General features: G+C 51.9%; 1 pseudogene; it reads right to left on the bottom strand.

Moving 5' to 3' along the window:
- Positions 1–332: 332 nt before the first annotated feature.
- On the bottom strand, positions 333–688 carry Rpl36-ps9 (ribosomal protein L36, pseudogene; annotated as a pseudogene).
- Between the last annotated feature and the right edge of the window lie 9,123 nt (positions 689–9,811).

Here is a 9,811-nt window from a genome sequence, read left to right as displayed (position 1 = left end):
CAATCTAGACAACCCCCTCACAGACACGCCCCCCAGAGGTTTGTCTCTGAGGTATTCTGGATATTGTCAGGTTGACACTATTAACGACCAAAGTCAGTAAATAAGCAAACAATAAACAGGCACAAAGTCCCTGAACCGTGGAACCTTCTCTCTAGCACAGAAGTGAGCCACAAGCTAAGGTAGGGGTCCACAGACACTGGCGAACAACAGGGTATAAATACTGAGACTGTGCGTGAGTTGTCGCTGCAGCACTGTGATTTGTGATCGTCTGAGCAGTCAGCCGAGCAGAGCCAAACAAGGACACGCTACAGTCCCTGCTGCTGCTGCTCAACTCAGCTATTGGAGGCGAAAGCCGTCGCCAACAGCATGAACAGCCTGAACAACATGAACAACAGAACCAGCATGGCTGCCAGCAGGTTGCTCAGCTCCTCCCTCTTTCTCTTGGCGCGGATGTGCGTGCCCACCCTCTTCTTGATAAACTTGAGTGCTCGCTTGTCCTTGGACACTTTGAGCGGCTCCGTGGCGCGCCGCTCGTAGGGCGCGAAGCCGCACACCTCCTGGATCATGGCCCGCACGAACTTGGTGTGCTTGGTGAACTTGGCGCGGCAGCTGTATCTTGGCTTGCTGACTTTCTCGTCACTTTGTGGCCTTTGTTGAGGCCCACGGCCATGGGGTAGCACAGGGCCATGACTGCAGCTCTCTGATGGCAGCCGGACAGGAAGCTGTTTTTGTCTTTTGAGATAGGAGTTCTACGCGTAGTCCTGACTGTCCTGGAACTCTCTAACTCTCTCTATAGAGCAGGCTGGCCTCGAACTCAGAGATCTATCTCTCCCTTCCAGGAGCAGAGATTAAAGGTGTGTGTCACCACTGCCTGGCATACAACATGATGTTAAGATTTATTTTTAATTGTGTGTGTGTGTGTGTGTGTGTGTGTGTACGTGTGCGCGCACACGGGCATACAGTAGCCATGAAGACCAGAAGAGGCATCAGATCCCCTAGAACTGGAGTTATGGACAATTGCGAGCTGTCTGGTGTAGGCATTGGGAACCAAACTTCAGTTCTTCTAAGAACAGCACATACTGTTAACCACACAGATACATACATACATACATACATACATACATACATACATACATACATACAGAAACACACATATGCACATACATATATTCATACATACTCCCATTTACACACACATAGACATACACACTCACACACACACACATATATATATGCATACATACATGTATACTCACACACACACATAGATAAATACATAAACAGACACATACACACACAATATTTGGCTGGCCCTCTAAGTTACTGAGCACTCAAAGACTTTGGTATAGCTGGGTTCAAATCCTCACCCCCACCTTTGGGCCTTGATTTCCATGTAGGGCAACAGAGGGGGTTCTTTGGCCACTATTGTGGGCTGCTTGGTGAGGGATGCTAGGCGGTGGCCTTCTCCAGTGAGCCAAGGCTGGAAGGCAGCAGGGACACCTCCAGAGCTCCGAGCACAGCCAGAATGCATCGTGGCCATCACTATTTATTTTTAACCTGTTGGCCCTCAATGCTCAGACCCACGTAGATGTGAGAGTGTAGAGAGCTCTTTGAGTCCCCAGCACCAGCTAAGGTAAGAGGATGTGTGTGCATGCATGTGTGTGCAATGTGCCTGAGTGTATGTACATGCGTGTGTGCATGTCCATGAGTTTATGTGCATGTGTGTGCATGTGCATGAGTGTATATGCATGCATAAGTGCATGTGTACATGTGCATGAGTGTATGTGCGTACACGTGCATTCGAGTGTGCATACATTCAAGCATGCCATGGCACATGCGTTAGAAGTCACAGGACAACTCTTAGAGTCGGTTCTCTCCTCCCACCGTGTTTGTCCATTCTCTTCTCCCCACATATTGAACCTACCAGCCAAAATCATCAGCAGGCTTGATGGCAAGCCCCTCTACTGACTGAGCCATCTTGCTGGTCCCCAACCTTGGTTACTTTTGAGACAAGTTCTCCCATTGCCCTGGGGGTCCCAATTATATTAGACTGGTTAGCCTGCAAGACCCAAGAGGCATGTGTCTGCCTCCTCAGCTCCAAGTTACAGGGGAGCACCACCACACCAGCCTTGTCACATAGGCTCTGGGACCCAAACTCAGGTCCTCTTGCTGCACAGCAAACATCTTACTAAGCAGCCCTGCCCCCGTGGACCCTAACCTAATGGGGTCACCAACAATAATTCTGTAGATCTGTGTTGAGTTCAGGGACATGCATGCAAGTGAGTGTGTACGCAAACACACACACACACACACACACACACACACACACACACACACACACACACACCACCCTCCCTCTGAATCACATTCCCAACGTTTGGAAGGAAGGCTCAATGGTTAAAGACACTGGTTGTTCTTCCAGAGGACTAGGGCTCAGTTCCCAGCACCCACATGTCGATTCACAACCATCTGTAACTCCAGTTCTGAAGAATCCGACGCCCTCTCCTGGCCTCTGCAGGCATTGTACACACGTGGCACACAGACTTACACTAAGCCAGCATACTCACACGCACAAAATGAGACTTTAACTTTTAGAAGGAAGAGGACTTAAGATGCAGTTACCTTTTCAATGTCAAACAGTCTGCCGCCAACCTAAACCAGGTCCGCCCCTCCTGTCTTCTTTCTCCTCTGGGACCCAGCCTGTGCCTGCTAGAGAGTGGCAGTTGTAGAGAACCTCGGGGTCAGCAAAGGGCCCCCGAATCAACCTGTAATGCCAATGAATCAACACATCTGGTGTCTTCTGGGCACCCTAAAACACGGGTTCTGCTGGGTAACTGGAACTAGAGGTCAAAGGAGGTTCCTGACCATAGCAAGCTCAGGATCTGTCTCTATGGTGCAAGAAAGGTTCCAGAAGTGCTAGAACACTAAGATTGCCAAGGGACCCAGGGAAGATGGGTGACTGTCTGGGGACCAGCACGGCTCCAGAGCCAGCTGTAGTCGGAACACTTGGGTGGCAGAGGGGCCATGAGTTTGGAGCCATCTTGAGCTACTCAGAGCATCTGGAAGAGAAATGAGAACAGGAAGAAGCAGGCATGGGAGTGTTTAAAGGGGAAGGTGAAATCAGGTAATTCTATCTCAGAGCCCGGCAATGGTGGCCCACACCTTTAATCCCAGCCCAGGCAGAGGCAGGTGGTTCTCTGAGTTCAAAGCTACCCTGGTCTATAGAGTGAGTTCCAGGACAGCCAGGGCTGCACAGAGAAACTGTGACTCAAAAAAGCCAAAATGAATAAATAAAGTACAAGGACCTTTTTTTTTTTTTAAAGCAAAATATTCTTTAAAATAGGAGGAGCAGGGGGCGGGGCTGGAGAGGTGGCTCAGCGGTTAAGAGCACTGACTGCTCTTCCAGAGGTCCTGAGATCAATTCCCAGCAACCACACGGTGGCTCACAACCATCTGTAATGAGACCTGATGCCCTCTTCTGGTGTGTCTGAAGACAGCTACAGTGTACTCATATACATGAAATAAATAAATCTTTTTTTAGAAAATAAAGAGGGGGGACAGACCCCCTCAGTTCCTAGGAGCCTCTGCTACTGTCAGAACCCGAGTTTCTTCCAAGACTTCAGACTGCTGTGGCTCCCATCTACTAGGAGGGTATAGGCCCCATACTAACCTTCTACAGGTCGCCTTAGCATAGGCTAGGTTCTGGAAAAATGACAACTCCCCCAAGTCTCCTACAGCCAGATTTGAACCTGGGTCCTGCCTGGGTCCTAACTAGTCCCCAGTTACTCGCACCTAGTCCTTCTGGCTCAAGGCCTTTGTGCTTCTTCTTCTCCTCCATGTGCTGCTGCCCTCAGCCAGGCCTTTAAGGACTCAGTTGTGACCTTGGTGGTCCTGTGTGGACATGCTCATGGCTCCTCATCTTCCCGCCTCAAGTCACTAAGATTGATCTGCTCACCCACATGGCAGCCACCATGAAGGTCCTCAGTACAACTTCAGTCACCACACGCATATGAACTGGCTTCACTCCTCTAACAGCCAAGGAGCCATGGTGACCACTGCCACCAGCACCGTCATCACGGTCCCGGTCTTTACAACCACACTGTCACCATGATCTCTCCCTTCACCATCACAGACACCACATTCACCATCGACACCACAACCACCACCATGGTCCCCACCTCCATCATCCCGAACATCAACCACCACCACCACCATCACTGTCCTCACCACCACCACAGACGCCGTGATTTCCGTCATAATCACCACCCTCAGGATCACCATGGTCTCAACGTCATAATAATCACAACCCTTACCAGCATCACAAGTGTTATCACAAACCCACCAGTCACCGTCACAGCCCCCCCATCACTATCACAGCCTCCCCCATCACCATCACACACCCCCATCATCATCAAAGCCCCCCATCATCATCGTCACTATTATTAAGCAGTATCCACATCACCATATGCCACGGTCATATTAGGTTCTGTCATCACCTCTCCTGATCTTTTCCCTTTCTCTTTCCCAGTCATCACCATCACCATCATCATCCCCACCACCACCATCATCACCATCACTATCATCACCATCATCACCATCACCACCATCACCATCATCATCACCATCATCATCACCACCACCACCACTATACCACCATCACCATCACCACCATCACCATCAGCACCATCACCACTACCATCACCATCACCATCACCACCACCATCATCATCATCAAGGATGACTTCAATAGCATAACCCTCTGTTACCAACATGGAGGATTTTGTAAACCTCTTCCCTCAAGCCTGACTCCCAAATCTAAGCCAGTGCTGCTGTCAGGGCAGGAAAGTTCCTCCACAAGGTATAGAGTCCCTGCTTCCAGGCGATCTCCCTGAAGCCAGGGCAGCAACCAGGCTGAAAATCTTCCATGTCCCCAGGGGCTGTGTTTGCCTCTGTTCTCTTACCCAGTCAGTTCCTTTGCCTGGAATGTGTCACCTCTGTGAGATGATTGCCTGAGAGCCAGCCTCCCCTGGAAGCTTCAGACCCTAGGTTAGGGAGCCTGTTCTGTTCTTGGGACCAGTCCTGCCCACTTAGGCTATGGGCCCTAGCACCCAGGGTGCACATATCTTCTATGTACTCTATTCTCACACACACCCACACACACCCACACACACACCCACCCACCCACACACACACACACACGCATACACACACACACAGAGTAACAGTCACACACACATACATAGAGTAACAGCCACACACACACACACTGACACACATACACACATACTCACACATGTGCATCCACACACATGCACACTCATACACATGCACATACTCAGTAACACACGCACTCACACAGTAACAGTCACACACTCACACACATACACACACACTTACACACATGCATCCACACACATGCATACACCCAGTAACAATCACACACAGCAACACACACACATACATATACACTTACACGTATGCACACACCTAATAACAGTCACACACACACACACACACACACACACACACACACACTGTGCTTCTTGAGGGCAGGCTGAGTCCTCAGTCCTTTGTCCTTAGCACAGGGCGTGGCTCAGTAGTTTCCAGACACGTCTGAAGAATGAATGAACGCAAGCTGAATGTGTGTGTGTGTGTGTGCGCGCACGCGTGTGTGTGTGTGTGTGTGTGTGTGTGTGTGTGTGTGTGTGTGTGTGTATGCAGAGTGAGAAAGCGAGAAAGCAGATGGGGAAACAGGATGAGGTCTCAGTGGGAATCCCCTCATGTAAAGCCTGACTCCCATACACTCCATTAGCCAAAGAATGCCACAGCATTTGGGGGAAGTGCAGTCAGGGTCACCTACCCTCTAGCCTGGCCTTCTCCTCTGGGACCCCCAATCTGAGGAAGGTGGAGGAAGAGGAGGTGGGCCATTATCCCTCTGGGCCTTATATCTGTGGCCCCCACTTGACCCTGTTACTCCTTTAAGACAGGCTGTATGTGGCCCCCACTGACCCGTTACCCCTTTAAGACTGGCCGTGCAGCCTCCCTTTGCTTGGTGAAACTGTTCAGTTTTCGGACAGGACAGAGGAGGGGGGTGGGGGGGAGGGCACACCTGTTGTGGAACTTGAGAGAAGACTTATTTATAAATGTTCAGGCCTCGGGATTCTTGCAGAGCTGATGTCCGGAGGGGAAGGTCACCAAAATGCTTGTTTATAAAAGCAACAGCAACTGGGAACACCGTAAACGGGCTAAAGGATGAAATTAACAAGCCCTCGGAGGCGGGGCACGGCGGGGCACGGCGGGGCACTGCTGGAACTGCACTGGCCAGGGTGCCACCACTGGGCAGGGCCCCAGGCCTGCCTCCAAGCCAGGTCCCTCCCAGCCCCAGCTGCCCTGACTGCCCCTCAAACCCCAGCAAGCCCCGGTGCCAGCCCCCATGCCTGTCCTTGGCACAAGCTGTCCCTTTATTACCACCAAGTAGCCACTGCTTTGTCCCCTCGCGGCCCCCAAATGTACCACGTTAGTGCTAGATTGGGGGTATGTTTTAATTTTAGCTCTCAGAGGCCAGACCTGACTCTCCAGGCTGCCCAGGGAGGGCTTGCCCCACCCAACACACACACACACACACACACACACACACACACACACACCACACACACACACACACACACACCTCCTCCCAGGACTCTCTGTTCAATTCCTAGTTTCAGGAAAGCTGTGTCTTCCTTGGGTGACTGATGGCTGAACAGGTGGCTTCTGGGTAGAGAGTGTCAAGTGAACAGCAGTGAGAAGTGGCCCTTTTATGGCTCACTTTCCCTGCCTGCCTAGCCTTGACCTTGGCTGCTCACGGTTCTGGGAATGCCCCACCCCACCCCACCCCATCAGGGCCTGCCTGTGTTGGGCTGCCCACCAGCAGACCCCACTCCAGCTTGTGGCCCAGCAGGAAGAAGGCTGTAAGTAATCCTGGGGGACATGGGACAGCCGAGAGGGAGGGAAACTGAGCCCTGCCCTCCTCCACATGCTGACACAATGCACACACTGCACATGTGTCTCACGGGCACAAGGAAACTGTCACACGAAGACAGCTCCTGGTCTAGAGGCCCCTGCCTCTCAAGCTCCTACCTATATTAGCAAGCACCGGCCAAACTCCATTACAGCCAGTGATACAGTTTACAGCCCCACCCCCGGCCACATTCTCTCCCTCTCCCATCCCAGGCATGCGTGTACATGAGGTGTCTCCATCCACATCAGCATCTCTGTGTGCCATTAGCATCTTCCTACCTTTCCTCCTCCTCCTCCTCCTCCTCCTCCTCCTCCTCCTACTCTTCTCCCTCCCTCCTCTCCCTCCTCTTCTCCCCTCTCTTCCTCCTCTTCTTCCTCCTGCCCTTCCTCCTCTTTCTTCTCCTGGGCCAATCACCATCTCTACAGTTCTCTTCCCCTCTTCTCTCCTTCTCTTGTCCACACCTCCGCCTGCCCTGCCCCCTCCTGGGCTCTGTCCCTGTTACAGAACACTTGCAGCCAGCACATGGCCTCCGCACACTGGACGCCGTAAATGACATCGTCAGGTCTATTTTTTTCCCTCTGCCTCACTGTTCCGAGTCCCTAAGGAGAATCCAGCTTCAGCGTGTCCCCTTGCTGTGGGCCGTGTGAGAGAAGCGGGTGATATTCTGATTTCTTAGTGACTCTTGAGCCCCTGGAAGTCCTGTGCCCACTCCTTTCCCCAGGAACTGACAGGCCTGCCCCAGAGGCTTCTTGGCATGGGTGCAACAAACTTACTGGTCTTTCTTGGGTAGGGGAGATTGTTGGGTCCCGGGTAAGAGATCCGGGTGACTTGGCAGTGAATGGACCAGGAGGGACACTGGCCATGTTCCCCTTGGTTCCTGTGACTCTGTGCACAGGAAGTCACAGCTCCCTCAAAATGCTCTGACTTCAGGTATAAGGATAGAGGCACGAGAAACCCTGGGAGCCCGGAAGAGCCCCTGTTAGAAATTACTCTCCGCCAGCCCCATACTCAGAAGGAATCCTACCCTCTCTTCATCAACAGCCCTTAAATGTATAGAGAAGACAGCAAGGTCCCTCTCTACAACTCAACTAGGACAAGACACTGAGCAAGCCTGGACCAGTGTGTAAATAACAGGTGTAGTGGTCCTCAAACCCAGGGCAGAAATCAGGTAGGCCTGAGAGTCTCCAGCCTGAGCCCCTCCCCCACTTGCCCTTGACCTCCACTTTTCTTCATGGGCCTCACTCACTTATTCACTCACTCACTCACTCACTCACTCACTCACTCACTCATTGGGCTAATGTTTGTTGAACACCTACTATGTGCCAGTACCAAGCACCTACTATGTGCCAGCACCTACTATGTGACAGCACCAAGCACCTACTATGTGCCAGTACCAGGTAAATTAATCCTACTGGCTGAAAGGAAGGAGCAGTCAACAAGAAAACTGTTTTCTTACTGGTCAGAATGAGTTTAGTTGCTTGATCACTGCCCAGGGGGATCAAGGCCTCCTGGGAGTGGGGAAAGGGGAAGCGTGAAGAGACATATTTACCTCAAGTCCCTCCCTCCGTCTTGCAGGAGTCGGAATCCCCACTACCTCTGATCACAAATTGGGCAGATCTCTCTTGAGTGAATAACTGTGGAATAGTCGCTTCCCTGGTTGGATATAGTCTCTCGAAACACACAGCGGCACACCTCTACGTGTGGCTTCTTTTGATGACAGAACCACCCCTGGGGCAAGAGCTAGTAAAACAAGACTACTAACAATGAAGACACTGAGGCTCAGAGAGGTTAAGGGAATTGTTGAATGTCACACAGCTTGTAGAGTCTGGGGCAGCAGATTACCTACATGTCCACATTCCTGAATCTCTTTCCCACTGGAACCATTTCTGGTTCCAGAACAAAGAGAAACTGCCTGTAGCTTGATTGGACAGGAAGAAATGGTGGAAAAAGGTTTTGTCCCCCACTTTTTAAGACATCTCTCTCCATCCAAGTCCCCTAGACCCATACCGCTGGCCCTCTCCTCTACCTTTCTCCTGGGGAACCACAAATGATACAGCTGGCTGTGATTCCAGGCCCCAGTGCCAGCCTGGTTCTCCCCCTCCAGGCACACCGGGAAGAGAGCAAGGCTGGGTCTCTGGGCTCCAGCTTCCATTGTCTGCTCCAGACCCCATCAGCGTGTGTGCGCGCTGCAATTACCCATCAACTCCCCTGCCCCAGGCTGTCGTGGAGGCCCCCCGTCCCCAGTGATTTGGGGGGAAGGGGGTTATTACAACTCGCAAAACCTTAAATTAAGAATGAATAAGAGCAGCGTCGCATGCCACTTCTGAAAGGCTGCCAGCAGGGCTGGGGTGGTGACGGGCGTATTGTGCTCCGTGCTGTCGGAGGGGAAACTGACGGATTCTAGGACGGGGTGAAGACTGGAGGTGGAGGTGTCGGCAGCTACCTGTTCCAGCAAAGGCATGGCCACCCAGGCAGGATTCTGCCTGCTGTGTGTGGGTAGTGAGACCCTAAGCATACTAACATCGCGGCTGGGAGCTGGAGGTGGGGGGGAAGCACATGTGGGACTTGATCTAGCCTCGAGCGGAAAGGTTAGGTATGAACCAAGGTCTCCCTGGGGAGCTCGAAGCAGAGCCTAGGGGCTGAGAAATAGCTGGTGAGGGGAAGAAAGAGATACAGGTCTGAGCAGAGGGAACCGGCTGTGTAAAGGTCCTGGGGTAGAAGTTCATGGCACAAGACTGGTAAAGAACAGAAAACAGGTCTAATGAAGTAGGAGGAAGAAAGAAGGGACGAGGTGTGGAGTGGACAGTGGGC

This window comes from Rattus norvegicus, chromosome 5 (assembly GCF_036323735.1).
Source record: "Rattus norvegicus strain BN/NHsdMcwi chromosome 5, GRCr8, whole genome shotgun sequence".
In the NCBI taxonomy this organism is placed as follows: Eukaryota; Metazoa; Chordata; class Mammalia; order Rodentia; family Muridae; genus Rattus; species Rattus norvegicus.
Note: the sequence above shows the minus strand (reverse complement) of the source record. Positions and strands in the feature narration are given on the sequence as shown.